This window comes from Sus scrofa, chromosome 1 (assembly GCF_000003025.6).
Source record: "Sus scrofa isolate TJ Tabasco breed Duroc chromosome 1, Sscrofa11.1, whole genome shotgun sequence".
Classification (NCBI taxonomy): Eukaryota; Metazoa; Chordata; class Mammalia; order Artiodactyla; family Suidae; genus Sus; species Sus scrofa.
Genome location: NC_010443.5, coordinates 263,276,577 through 263,292,163, shown reverse-complemented (window position 1 = coordinate 263,292,163; position 15,587 = coordinate 263,276,577). Strand labels below are relative to the sequence as shown.

The following is a 15,587-nucleotide window of genomic DNA, read 5'->3' as shown; positions in this document are numbered from 1 at the left end:
AAAACACTGACATTCCCTGGTTACACAGTGGGTTAAGGATCCAGTGTTGTCACTGCTGTGGATCAGATCACTACCTTGACATGGGTTTGATGCCTGGCCTAGGAACTTCCACATGCTGTGAACTCTACACAGAGAAGGAGTTCCAATGAAAACACTGGCAGAGGAGTCACATAGAGGAGTTGTTTTTATAAGTTTCATGTTTGTAAACTGAAAACCCATTTAGGTAAACAAATCAAAAAGAAAACTGAAGGATGAAAGGTGAGTGGGGAAAGTTTGCATTAGGAGTAGGAGAGTGCAAAGTTTTAATCTTTACTATAAAGAGGAATTACACAAGTTTTAAAAGAGTCAAAAAATATGAAGAAATGATTAAGAAGAATAAGTGAAATGTATTTATGGGGAGTTCCTGTCATGGTGTAGCAGAAATGAATCCGAATAGGAACCCTGTGATTGTGGATTGGATCCCCAGCCTCATTCGGTTAAGGTTAAGGATCTGGTGTTGCTGTGAGCTGTGGTGTAGGTGGCAAACATGGCTGGATCTGGTGTTGCTGTGTAGTAGGCTGGCAGCTGTAGCTCTGATTTGACCCCAAGCCTGTGAACCTCCATATGCCACAGGTGTGGCTCTAAAAAGCAAAAAATTAAAAAAAATGAAACAAAGTGAAAAAATAAAAAAACTAAAAAAATGTATTTATAGACTTATGAAAACAGTCAGTAAGCAAAAATATTCAAACAAAAGAAAAGTACCATTTTTGGCTTATAATATTTGCAACAACTGAGTCAAAAATTGGAACACAAAGAATTCAGAGAAAGGATTAGTCCCATAAGACCATCATTTGTGATGTAAATCATTAGCAGTATTTTTTTCTTCATTAACATTTTAGTAAACTATTTTAGAAAAATGTATTATGAGCCTGAAAATTGCTCCACCCAGCAACTCCAAGTCTTCAAATTTATTGCAAGTACATGGGAAAATCTCTGTCTCTCCATGGTTTATTCACAATGATCTTCAATGAATTATTACTTATAACATTAAGGATAATTAGAAAGATCTAATTGCCCCAAATGGAAGAAGATTATATTAAAAATTGAAGCTGCTTCTTCTATAATATTATTTATGAGACTGTTTATAAAAGCTTATAACAGTGTGGATAACAATAGTGTGGAGAACCTGCATGCTTTAAGATTATGTGGAAAATCATCATCTTAACAATATAAAATAAATGCACAGAGGAAAGGACTATAAGAATTTGTGTAAAAAAAAAGAATTTGTGTAAAGTATTCTCAGCGGGTTCTTTCAAGAAAGATTTGAAAGAATTTCTCTATATTTTAGACATTCATGATAATGACATGAATTATTTTTCAGTTGGAGAAAAAAAGTGAACCAGAGTTTAAAAAAATAAAGAACAAACACTGGTCACAGCTAAAAAAAAAATCACTTACCAGAGACAAAGATCTAAGTCCATATATGTGATCTTGGATATATCTCTTCATCTTCATTTCCTTTTCTAGACTATTCTGGCCCTCCCAGGCCACACACCGATTCTGTCTACTTGGTGTGATAGTCTCCATGTTGATTCCAGTCCCATGAGTGAGTTTATTCTGAGGCAGGGTCAGAATTTTTTCCAAAGGTCAGTGAGTTGGCTGAGGTCCTGACATGCCTAGTCTTGCCAGAATTTGTAGCTCTTGGGGAAGAATTTACAGTCCTACACTGTGCTTCAGTTGGGCTTCCATTTAGAAGCCAACTGTTTGCTGGCATTTTTGATGTTCCCAACTATGGGTTGAATCTGCCTGGATACATATACCCACACATCAAGTCACCCAATAGGGACAGCTGGTCACTCCCTCTTTCCAGACTGCAGTTCTGGCCTTGGTCGGTTGGCCCTATTTCAGTCCTGTGAAAATTTAGGTCTGCATTTGCTTGGAAGGAAAAACATCCTGAATTGAATGAGGTTTTCACTTTAATTAATTAGTGGACACATGAATGGAAGAAGGCGTATTGAAAGTCAGGGTCTCTACTTTGGGGAAGGACTTTTTATGGGGTGGAACATCTTCCATACTCACAAAGCCTGCACAAGGCCTCCTTCATGTCCCTGTTCCTCAGGCTGTAGATAAAGGGGTTTAGCATGGGGGTGACTGTTATGTCTACCACAGAGACCACAATCCCAGTGTCTGCAGAGTAGGAGGCAGAGGGCTGGAGATACACCAGAAACAGGGTCCCATAGCAGTGAGTGTTTACTGTAAGGTGAGCACCACAGGTAGAGAAGACTTTGATCTTTCCCCCAGGAGACAGGACACTGAGGAAGGTGTGGAAGATGTGGGCATAAGAGACCAGGACACAGGTGAGAGTGACCACACCTGAGAGCGCTCCTTCTGCAAACATCATGACCTGAAAGATGTGGGCATCTGAGCAGGCAAGTTTGAGGAGTGGGAGAAGACTGAAGAAGTGCAGGATGGAATGGAAGGAACAGAAGGAGAAGTGAGAGCTGAGGAGAGTAGGTGAGCAGGCCAGGAGGTAGGTGCAGAGCTAGGATGTGGTGACGAGCAGTAGGCACCACTGGGGACACACAATCATGGTGTAGTGAAGAGGGAGGAAAATGGCAATGTAGTGGTCATATGCCACCACAGCCAGCAGGACATCATCCAGCAGGGTTAATGCCATGAAGAAGTACATCTGCCTGAGGCACCCAGTGTAGGATATGGCATGGTGCTGTGTCTGGATGTTGACCAGCACATTGGGGACTGGTGCAGGAGGAGCAGATGACGATGAAGGACAAGTTCACCAGGAAGAAGTACATGGGTGTATAGAGGTGAGGGTCAGAGCCAATGGCCAGGATGATGAGCAGGTTCCTCAACATGGTGACCAGATATGTGGCCAGGAAGAACCCACAGAGGAGAGGCTGCTGGTTTGGGTGTGGAGAGAAGCCCAGGAGCAGGAAGTCAGAGATGCTGGTTCAGTTTCTAATGTCCTTCTAAATTAGAGAAATTAGAGCAGAATCTTCCTTAAATAAAGATAGGCAGTCAATATTACAGAGTCCAAGGACTTTGGTCTACTTTCCTCTACCCCTTGGAATGGTCACTGAGATACACTAGTACGTGTAACTCCTGATTCACAAAATGTACAAATAGGAGGGCAGTGGACTCTAATAAGGAGGCATCAGGCTAGATTGTAGTTTGATGTCTGGACTCCCATAATGTGGCAAGTTTTCCCCATGGATGTTCTGAATGAGACTGGACTGGAGTTCATCTGGATAAACCTTTCCAAGTTCAGTTCCCTTAAAAAAAACCTGTACTAGAAACTCATGTAAACTTTGTATTCTATTGCCTTGCTCACCTGTGGTTGATGTATATACTAGGATTTATTGTGAAAAATCAGGCATTGTGTGTGAGTGTGTGCGCACCTATCAAAGGAAATGGAGGAAAGGATAGTTTCTTCAAAGAAGAGTCAGCTGAGCCTTAGGGGTCTCTAGTTTTGCTGGGAACGCTCTGGCCCCCCTTGCTTCGAAGATCCTTCCTGTGAATTAGTGTGGCCAGGACAACACTGTAAACTGAAAAGCACTTTATCATGAAGGGCACATCATTTTCATTTTAATCATCAACTTTCTCCTCCTCATCTTTTGTTTGAATACCTGGGCTTTGGCCTCTGGAGATGGGGTGGGAATCAGTTGTGTTCCTTGTGCTTAGTCTGCCTTTGGTTAATTACTTCCCACTGAATCTCTGATTCTGGTTTTGTACCATGTGTATCTACCTCATAGACTCACTGCTGTCATTCCTGAGATAACATATGTGGAGGGCAGGCTGCTAGCAAGGGCAGTGATGTTACTGTCATTGTTAGTCACAGGTGAAGAAATGTGAACGTGGGACACAGGATGTGGTGACAAAGCTCTGGGTAACATGCTTTACTGCTCTGGTCCTCATGTGCCTTTTCAATTGAGGGAATTTTTAGTCCTTTTGTGCTTGCTTTTCTCCTTTGTAAGATGTAGATAATACCCCTACCTGATAGGATTGTTGAAGAGACCAAAGGCTGGAACTCATGTCAGTGTCTTCATGAATCACGATGTGCAGTTAAGATGTGGAATTCAAGTGATCTGTGTGATGGAATCAGGGAATAAGGTGATCAGTCAGTGGTAGCCATGTTTTTTCAGGAATATTAGGAAAAAATATAAGCTGCTTCTGGAGTCTGCAAGGAGATCTTGAGAAAGTCACAAACTTTTTTAGGTTTAGTTTCTTCATTGGCTCAAATAGAGTAATGCTGGTGTTCATTGAATAGAGTGGTTATGAGGAGTAAATTTGATAATAATGACTTAATATTTGGATCAAGACTGACAAATACTAAGTACTCATTAAATATGATCCATTATTTTTATTTATTATTGAAAATGTATTATTTTGAATAATATTAAAATAGTAAATAATTAAAATAGTTAATATTATTATTAAACATCTTTTAAAAATGAATATATTGTGTCATTTTTGTTGTCCTGGTCACTGCATCATCATCATCACCAGCATCATCAGCCCTGCAGCACCACAGTGGGCACTTTTGGACCCTACTCAGACTACCCATCACAAAGGATTTATTTTGGCATCTGGAAACCAAGTCAAATTTACTGAGTTGAATAACTTAATCATAAGAGCCTCCAACTTATTAAGTATATCATAGAAATAAATAACTCTATTCTTAGAGAATTATTTGCTTGATGAAATTTGAAGAAAAAGAATGTGAATGAATTTGATAAACTCTAAATGGAAGTAGAGGAGTAAGTTAGTGGTGTTGACATGATGATGTGGCTGAAAATGATTCTGGGAAGCATGCTTTTTCCAGTGGACTGAGAGTGAATTATGCTCTGTAATGGCACAGGTGCTAAGTCCTGGTCACAAATTGGGCTCATGGAAGGGTGGTCTGAGACCCATTCTCCACAAAGCCTTCAGTCTGTACCTTCAGGAAGGTGATGAATCTCAGACTAGCTGCTTTTCATGGTGGTCAGAAGATCCAGCAAATAGTAGAAAAAAATTGTATTGTGGGAATAACAATAAAAAATCTTAAAAAGAGAAACAATTCATTGAAAAAAAAAAAAAGATCTCAAAAACATATGGCAGAGAGGGATGTAGAAAAGAAGGCAAAAATGAAGAGGAAGAGTCTCTATGTGCTGTGTGAGCATGTGTGTGTGTGTGTTTGAGTGCACCTGCACACACATGGCCTTAGGTAGACTCTGCTCCCTGTCCCCTTCCCTGTGCCTCTATCCTCACCTGGATGTGCTTCCCAGCCTCAGTCTGTGACACTTGTATGAAGGAGCTTGGGTTCCCTGTCCTGTTGTCTCCCCAGGAAGACATGGCTGGAGTCACAGAGCCCTTCCTTGTGTGCAGCAACCACAGAACTGAAGACTCAGATCACTGGTGATGTCCCAGGCTCAGGAACCAGGAGGAGCTGATGCCTTTTCACAGGCAGTGTCTCCTGACGCCCATTCCCAAACTTGCTAGTTAGAGACCAGATGGGACAATTGTCCAACATGTCAGCTGTCCCCTCTGGATATTGTCCCCCTGTGTCCCAGAAGCATCTATGATAATTCCATTCAGATGGACCTGGCTGGTCTCTGTGGCCACACCCTGGTTTCTCCCCTGGGTGAGGAGCTGCTGTGATCCATCCTCCCAGCCTTAACCCTGAACAGGTCCACACTCTGTTAATGGCATCCATGCTTCCTAATTAGTCCCATCCCAATGGGTGAATACATTATGTCCCAGGAAATAAGTAAAAAAAATAGAGACTAGATGAGAGGTGACAATCATTGTTTTAAATGTCATGTAGAAGAGGAAATATTCTTATTTAATGATCTCAGAGAACCAAGATATGAATAATATTTAGATTGTGCCTTGGGCCAGGGTGCCTAATAATATATTTATAAAAGTAAATTAATTTTGGCTTAGTACATTTGTTTTTATTTAAATATATGCTACGTATAAAAGTGTGTGAAACATGTATCATCTATTAACTGTTAATAAAATTAATGCCTATTCTCCTATTACTCAGCTTAAATAATGTATGGGTCAATCTTTAATAATTAATTTCACTAAGATAGTTTTAAATTTTTTTAATTTTTAATTTTTTTCTTTTTTGGATTTTTTTTGGCTTTTTGCCATTTCTTAGGCCACTCCCACAGCATATGGAGGTTCCCAGGCTAGAGGTTGAATTGGAGCTGTAGCCGCCAGCCTACACCAGAGCCACAGCAGTGCAGGATATGAGCTGCGTCTGTGACCCACACCACAGCTCACGGCCACGCTGGATCCTTAACCCACTGAGCAAGGCCAAGGACCAAACTTGCAACCCCATGGTTCCTAGTCAGATTCGTTAACCACTGTGCCACGATGGGAACTCCTGGATATTATTTTTTAAAAATTTAAATTATAGTTGATTTACAATGTTCTATCACTTACGTACAGCAAAGTGATCCAGTTATACATATATATACATTGTTTTTCTTGTAGTATCTTCTGTCATGTTTCATCACAACTGATTTTATTTAGCTCCTTGTGCTATACAGAAGGACCTCATTGCTTATCCATTCCAAATGCAATAGTTTGCATCTGCTAACCCCAAACTCCCAGTCCATCCTCCTCTCTCCCCCTCCCCCTTGGCAACCACAAGTCTGTTCTCTTCTCTACGAGTTTTTTTTTAATGTCCATGAGTTTGTTTCTTTTCTGTAAAAAGTTCATTTTTGCCACATATTATATTCCACATAAAAGGGATATCATATGGTATTTGTCTTTTGCTTTTCTGACTTACTTCACTTAGTATGGTCTAGTTCCATCCATGTTGCTGGAAATGACATTATTTTGTTCTTTTTATGACTGACTAGTATTCCATTGTGTATATATAACACATCTTCTTAATCCATTCATCTGTTGATGGACATTTAGGTTGTTTCCATGACTTGGCTATTATGAATAGTGCTGAAATGAACAAAGGAGTGTATGTATCTTTTGAATGATAGTTTTATTTGATATATGCCTAGGAGTGGGATTGCTGGGTCATATTTCAGTTCTATATTTAGTTTTCTGAGATACCTCCATGCTGTTTTCCATAGTGGTTTTACCAATTTACATTCCTACTAACAGTGTAGGAGGGTTCCTTTTTCTCTACACCCTCTCCAGGTTTTGTTATTTGTAGATTTATCAATGATAGCCATTCTGACATTGTGTGGTACCTTATTGTAGATTTTATTTGTCTTTCTCTAATAATTAGTGATGTTGAACATTTTTTCCTGTGCCTGTTGGCCTTAGGAATGTCTTCTTTGGAAAAATGTCTATTCAGGGATTCTGCACATTTTTAATTTTTTTTTTTTTTTTGCTGTTGAGTGGTATGGATTTTTTATGTATTTTGGAGATTAAACCCTTTTTAATTGCATCATTTGAAAGTATTTTCTCCCATTCCATAAGTTTTTTTTTTGGTGTTTTTAATGGTTTCCTTTGCTGTGCAAAATCTTGTCAGTTTGAGTAGTTCCCATTGGTTTATTTTTGTTTTTATTTCTATGGCTTCAGGAGACTGACCTAAGAAAACATTTGTTTGGTTGATGTCACATAATGTTTTGCCTGTGTTCTCTTCTAGGAGTTTTATGGTCTTTTGTTTTGTGTTTAAGTCTTTAATCCATATAGAATTTATTTTTGTGTATGGTGTATGGGTGTGTTCCAGTTTCATTGATTTACATGTGGCTGTCCAGAAGAGACAGTCTTTTTCCCATTTTATATTCTTGCCTCCTTTGTCAAAGATTAATTAACCATAGGTATCTAGGTTTATTTCTGGGTTCTCTATTCTGTTCCATTGGTCTGTATGTCTATTTTGGTACCAGCACCTCATTGTCTTGAGTCCTATAGCTTTCTTCCTCAGGATTTCTTTGGCAATTCTGGGTCTTTTATGATTCCATGTGAATTTTTTTAATTAAAAAATTTTAATTCAATATTTAAAAGTTCCTTTCCATTTACAATTATTACAAAATACTGGCTACAGTCCCTGTGCTATACAATACATACTTTAGCCTATCTTACACCCCATAATTTGTATCTCTCATTCCCCACATTCCCCCTTCAAACCCTCCTTGTTAGTAACCACTAGTTTGTTCTCTATATCTGTGTCTGAATCTTTTGTTTTATTCAGTTGTTTATTGTATTTTTTAGATTTCACATATAAGTGATATCATATACAGTGTTTGTCTTCCTCTGTCTGACATATTTGTTTTAGCACAGGGCCCCTCAAATTATTAGAAACCAATCACCTGTGTATCACTTCCCAGATTTAGAAGGAGAACATTATTACCAGCAGGGCTGAATCTCCTTTTGTATATCCTGTAAGTCATTTCTCTTTGTCGCAAGTAAAATCAACCTTACTGTCTTACAAATATAGTATTTTAGTTTTGTCTGTTTTGGCGGGTTATATTAATGCCCTTAGATATTATGTATTCTTTTTCTGGATCTTTTGTTCCAGTCTTACATTTGCAAGGTCTTCTAGGTAGCGGTATGGAGTGGTAATTTGTTCATTTCTATTGCTGAGAGTTGCCCCATTGTAGGATTGTCGCACTCATTACTTATGCAACCTATTCTTCACGGAATAATTTTTGGGGGTTATTAGGAATAATGCTGCCATGATCATTCCTATATATGTTTCTCAGTGCACGCATGCATTTCCTTCACTTTCCTACATATCTAGGAGTGGAATTTATTGGTTTTAGAAGGTCCCCATCTTTAATTTTAGACCACACTGTGAAATTGACTTCCAAAGAGATTGTACCAAGTTGCACTTCTGCCGTCAATGTATGAGGGTATGGTTGTAGCTCATTCTTACAACACTTGGTGGTGCCAGACTTTTTCACTGCAGTCAGTTCGTGTGTGTATGCTGGGGGGAGCATCTCCTGGTGGTTTGATTTTGTATTTAAGCAATTAATCATGAAATTGAGTACCTTTTAAATACTTATTAGCATTTTTATTTCCTAATTTTGAAACTGCTTGTCTAAATTTTTATTTTTCTGGAGTTTCCATTGCGGTGCAGCTGAAAGGAATCTGACTAGTGTCCATGAAGATGTGGGTACTATTCTTGGCTTCGCTCAGTGGGTTAAGGATCCTGTGTTGCCTTGAGCTATGGTGTAGGTCTAAGACACAGCTTGGATCCTGTGTTTCTGTGGCTGTGGTATAGGCTGGCAGCTGTAGCTCCAACTTGACCCATATCCTGGGAACTTCCATATGCTGTGGTTGTGGTCCTAAAAAGACAAAAGAAAAAAAAGTCCATTTTCCCTGAGTTAAGGAAAGTACTTTTTCAGCATTTTCTTCTAAAAACTGTATACTTTTTCTTTTCAAAATTAGTGCTTTAGTCTACCTGGAATTGACTTTTGTGCATGTTGTGAAGTGATGGTGGGGATGTCTTTTTTTGTTTTAAATTATTCTTGTTTGCATCAAGATACAGTAACTTGTATGGTTCATGTATAGACTCCTCTGAATTGCAATAGTATGAAACTGTCAGCTGTGACTAAAATGCAGCTTTGTTTCTTTTTTTAGAGAATTTATTTCTTTTATCTTTTTCTTATCCTACTGTGACCTCAAGTACAATGTGGGATCATTGTGGTAAGAGCTGGTGTTTCATCTTGCTCCTCATGGAATGGGAAGGAATTAAATACATAAGCATACATATTATCTGTGATGTATATTTGAAAAAAAGAGCTCCTTTTATTCAGATGAAAAAAATTTTCTTCTATGTCTATTTGCTAACAGACCTTTTTTAATGAGCATATGTTGAGTTATATCAAAAGTTTTTTTCTTGCATATGTTGAGATATTATTCTTGCATCACATGATTTTTGTCCTCTGTTTTTTCATTGTAGCAAATTACTTTGATTTTTGAATGTTAAATCAACATGCATTCCTGGGAAAACTCAACTTGGTAGAGATAATATCATATTTGCTTCTGAGTTGTTTTTAATTGTCTTACTAATATTTTACTTTGAATCAGCACATTTAAGTCTCAAATGAGATCACCCTGTTCTGTACTCTTTTTCAGTGTTCTTGTAGCTTTAGTTGTCAAGGTTGTGCTAATCTATAAATGGGAATTGGTGGGTGCGCCTTTAATTTCTATTTCCTGAAAGAGTTTTGTAAGCTAGAAATTATTTCTTTCTTGACTATTTGTAAAACTAAATTCACTTTTGCAGCCATCTAGCCCTGAAATTTTCTTTGAGGATGATAGGTTTTTGGCTACTATTTCAATTTCCTCAATAGTTACAGGTCTAGTATCTTAATAAATTTTTTGATGGGTTATATATTTTTATAAATTTGTCTTATTTAATCAAAATTTAAAATTTATTCCTGTGACATTATTCATAATATTCTCTTTATTTTAATATCAGAGGTAATGCTGTTCTGTGTTAGAGAGAATGACGTTAATGATATGTTTCATTCTAAATTAATATGTGGTTAAATTAAAAATAATATAAGAAAATAAAATAATTTTAATAAGAAAACTGATAAGTAAATTAAATAATTATGAGAATTTTTAAGTAACCAAACTAAAAAGTTGATTATTTCTTTGAATTCTGCAAGGCAAGGATTTTTTTTTCTACAAAGACCATGTAATTTACTTTTATTTTCATTTTTATTTTTAATTTTTTTTACTTCTTAATGTATTCAATTACTTTTGCAGGTGTACAACAATCATCACAACCAAATTTTACAGCATTTCCATCTCAAACTCTCAGTGCATCCCCCTACCCACAACCTGTCTAATTTGGAAACCATAAGCTTTTCAATATCTGTGACTGAGTATCTGTTCTGCAATGGAGTTCATTGTGTCCTTTTTTTAGAATCCACATATAAGTGATAGCATTTGATGTTGGACTGACTGACTTCACTTAGCGTGGTAATTTCTAGGTCCATCGATGCAGCTACAAATGCCGTTATTTCTTTCCTTTTAATGGATGAGTAACACTCCATTTTGTATATGTATCACATCTTCTTTATCCACTCCTCAATTGATGGATATATAGGTTGTTTCCATGTCTTGGCTAGTGTATGTAGTGCTGCAATGAACTTTGCAGTGTATGTATCTTTTTGAGTCAGGGTTTTCTCTGGATAGATGTCCAAAAGTGGGATTGCTGGATCCAGTGATAATTCTGTGTTTAGATTTCTGAGGACTCTCCATAGTGTTTTCCTCAGTGGTTGCATATACATTCCCACCAACAGTGTCTAGGGTTCCTTTTTCTCCACACCCTCTCCAGCACATATAATCTGTAGACTTTTTGATGATGGCCATTCTGGCTGGTGTAAGGTGGTACCTCATAGTTGTTTTGATTGGCATTTCTCTGATAATTGGTGATGCTGAACATCTTTTCATGTATTTTTTTGGCCATCCATTGTCTTCTTTGGAGAATTGTCTCTTTAGATCTTTTGCTCTTTTTTTTTTTTTTTGTATTTTTGGCATTTCTTGGGCCGCTCCCATGGCATATGGAGGTTCCCAGGCTAGGCGTTGAATTGGAGCTGTAGCCGCCGGCCTACACCAGAGCCACAGCAATGCAGGATCCAAGCAGCATCTGCAAACTACACCACAGATCACATCAATGCCAGATCCTTAACCCACTGAGCAAGGCCAGTTATCAAACCCGCAACATCATGGTTCCTAGTCGGATTCATTAACCACTGAGCCACGACGGGAATTCCTTTGCTCATTTTTTGATGGGATCATTTGTTTTATTGGTATTGAGCTGCAGGAGATGTTTATAAATTTTGGAGATTAATCCCTTGTCAGTTGATTTATTTGCAGATATTTTCTCCCATTCTGTGGGTTCTCTTTGTTTTGTTTAGGGTTTCCTTTGCTTTGCAGAAACATTTCAGTATAATTAGGTCCCATTTGTTTATTTCTGTTTTTACTGTTATTACTAAAAGAGGTGGATCTGAGATGTTGCTGTCATTTATGTCAGAAAGTGTTTGGCCTAGGTTTTCCTCTAGGAGTTTTATAGTGTCTGGTCTTATATGTAGGTCTTGAATCCATGTTGAGTTTATTTTTGTGTATGGTGTTAGGGAGTGTTCTCATTTCATTCTTTTCCATGTGGCTGTCCAGTTTTGCCAGCACCACTTATTGAACAAGCTGTCCTTTCTCCATTGTATATCCTTGCATCCTTTGTCATAGATTAGTTGGCTGTAGGTGCGTGGGTTGAATTCTGGGCTTTCTATCCTGTTCCACTGATGTATATATCTGTGTTTGTGTCAGTACCATATGGTTTTGATGACTGTTGCTTTGTAGTCTAGTCTGAAGTCCGGGAGCCTGATTCCTCCAGCTCCATTTTTCTTTTTCAGGATGTCTTTGGCTCTTCTGGGTCTTTTGTACTTCCAAACAAACTTTAAAATATTTTTTTTCAAGTTCTGTGAAAAATGTCCTTGGTAATTTGATAGGGATTGCAGTGGATCTGTAGATTGCCTTGGGTAGTATAGTCATTTTGATAATATTGACTCTTCCAATCCATGAGCATGGTATATCTTTCCATCTCTTTGTGTCATCTTTGAATTCTCTCATCAGTGGCTTATAGTTTTCAGAGTACAGGTCTTGTGTCTCTTTAGGTTGGTTTACTCCCAGTATTTTATTCTTTTTGATGTGATGGTAAATGGGATTGCATCCCTAATTTCTCTTTCTGATCTTTCATTGTTAGCATATAGAAATGCTGTTGATTTCTGTGTATTAATTTTCTATTCTGCGACTTTGCCAAATTCATGGCTGAGCTCTAACAGTTTTCTGGTAGAGTCTTTGGGATTCTCTAGGTATAGTATCATGTCATCTGTAAATAGTGATAGTTTTACTTCTTCCCTTGCAATTTGGATTCCTTTTATTTGTTTTACTTCTCTAATTGCTGTGGCTAGGACTTCCAGAACTATGTTGAATAGTAGTTGCAAGAGCAAACATTCTTGTCTTGTTCCTTATCTCAGCATGAGTTCTTTCAGCTTTTCACCATTGAGAATGATGTTTGCTGTGGGTTTGTCATATATGGCCTTTATTATGTTGAGGTAGGCTTCAGTTATGCCCACTTTCTGAAGGGTTTTTATCAGAAATGGGTGTTGGATTGTGTCAAAGTCTTTTTCAGCATGTATTGAGTGGACCCTATGGTTTTTTTCCTTCAGTTTGTTAATGTGGTGTTTCATACTGATTGATTTGTGGATGTTGAAGAACGCTTGCATCCCTGGAGTAAATGCCACTTGATCATGATGTACGATCCTTTTAATGTATTGTTGGATGTGGTTTGCTAGTATTTTGTTGAGGATTTTTACATCGATGTTCATCAGTGAAATTGGCCTGTAGTTTTCTTTTTTCGTGGTATCTTTGTCTGGTTTTGGTATCAGGGTGATGGTGGCCTCACAGAATGAGTTTGGGAGTGTCCTCTGTGATTTTTGTGGAATAATTTCAGATGAATAGGTGTTAGCTCTTCTCTGAATGTTTGATAGAATTCATCTGTGAAGCCATCTGGTCCTGGACTTTTGTTTGTTGGAAGTTTTTAAATCACAGTTTCAATTTCACTACTTGTGATTGGTCCATTAATCTTTTGTATTTCTTGTTTGTTTATTCTTGGAAGATTGTACTTTTCTAAGAATTTGTCCATTTCTTCTAGGTTGTTTGTTTTTTTGGCATATAGTTGCATATAGTAGTTTGTTATGATCCTTTGTATTTCTGTGATGTCTGTTGTTACTTCTCCTTTTTCATTTCTAATTTTATTGACTTGAGTCTTCTCTCTTTTTTGCTTGATATGTCTGGCTAAAGTTATCAATTTTATTGATCTTTTCAAAGAACCAGCTTTTCATTTCATTGATCTTTTCTATGGTTTTCTTCATTTCTATTTCACTGTTTTCTGTTCTGATCTTTATGAATTCTTTCCTTCTACTAACTTTAGGTCTTTTATGTTTTTTTGTATGCTTTAGATGTAAAGTTAGCTTGTTTATTTGAGCTTTTTTTTTTTTAATCCTGAGGTGGGCTTGTATTACTATAAACTTTCCTCTTAGAACAGTTTTTGCTGCATCCCATAGATTTTGGAGTGTCATATCTTTGTTGTCATTTGCTTCTAGGCATTTTTTAATTTTCTCTTTGATTTCTTCAGTGATCCATTGGTTTTTTTAATAGCATGTTGTTTAGTCTCCATGTGTTTGTGTCTTTTGCAGTTTTTTTTCTTTGTGTTGATGTCCAGTCATACAGAGTTGTGGTCAGAAATGATGCTTGATATGATTTCAATTTTTTTTTAAGTTACCAAGGTTTGATTTGTACCCCAGGATGTGATCAATCTTAAAGAATGTTCTGAGCACTTGAGAAGAATATTCTGTTGCTTTTGGATGGAATGTCCTATAAATATCCATTAAGTCCATGTTATCTAATGCTTCATTCAGAGCCTGTGTTTTCTTATTGATTTTCTGTCTGGATGATCTGTCCATTGCTGTAAGTGAGTGTTAACATCCCTACTCTTATTGTGCTTTTGTTGATTTCTCTTTTTAAGGTTGTTAGCAGTTGCCTTATATATTATGGTTATTCTGTCTTGGGTGCATAGATATTTAAAATTGTTATATCTTCTTTTTGGATTAATCCTTTGATCACTATGTAGTATCCTTCCTTATCTCTTTAAGTATTCTCCATGTTAAGGTCTATTTTGTCTAATATGAGTATTACTACTCCACCTTTCTCTTGATTCCCCTTTGCATTGAATATTTTCTTCCATCCTCTCACTTTCAATTTGTATGTGTCCCTAGAAGTGCAGTTGGTCACTTGAACTTGTTTTCGTATATATATTTATGTCTTGTTTTTGTAGGCAGTCAGCCAGTCTATGTCTTTTGGTTGGGTCATTTAGTCCATTAACATTTAAGGTAGCTATTGATATGTATGTTCTTATTGCCATCTCATTGAGTGTTTTGGATTTGTTTTTGTTGCTCTTTTTTCTTCCCTTCTTCTCTTGTTCTCTACTCTTGTGGTTTGAAGACTTTCTTTAGTGTTGTATTTGAGTTTATTTTTATTTGTTTCTGTATCAATTGTAGATTTTTGGTTTGCAGTTATTCTGAAGTTTTGATGTAAGAGTGTGTGTGTATTTATATATATATATATATATATATATATATATATATATATATATGAGATTGTTTTAAGTTGTTTTAAGTTGTTGGTCTCTTAATTGCAAGTGCATCTCCAGTGTCCTCCTCATGATTTCTGATTTTGGTGGCATAATTGTGTGTGGATGATTTCCTATTTTTACTGTATATTTGCCTTCACTGTTTAGCCTTGTCATTTGTTGTACTTTTGTTTCTGGTTGTGGCCTTTTCTTTTTTGCCTAAAGAAGTATTTGTTGTACAGCTGGTTTAGTGCTGTTGAATTCTCTTGGCTTTTGCTTATCAGTGAAGCTTTTACATTCTCCTTCAAATCTGAATGAGAGCCTTGCTGGGTAGTGTAATCTTGGTTGGAGGTTTTTTCCTTTCTTCATGTTAAGTATATCATGCCACTCCCTTCTGGCCTGCAGAGTGTCTGCTGAAAAATCTGATGATAACCTTATCAGGGTTCCCTTGTATGTTATTTGTTTCTTTTCCCTAGCTGCTTTCAAGATTTTC

At 37.2% G+C, this 15,587-nt stretch overlaps 1 pseudogene; it reads right to left on the bottom strand.

The window, feature by feature from the left end:
* LOC110259693 lies at positions 2,030-3,047 on the bottom strand (annotated as a pseudogene).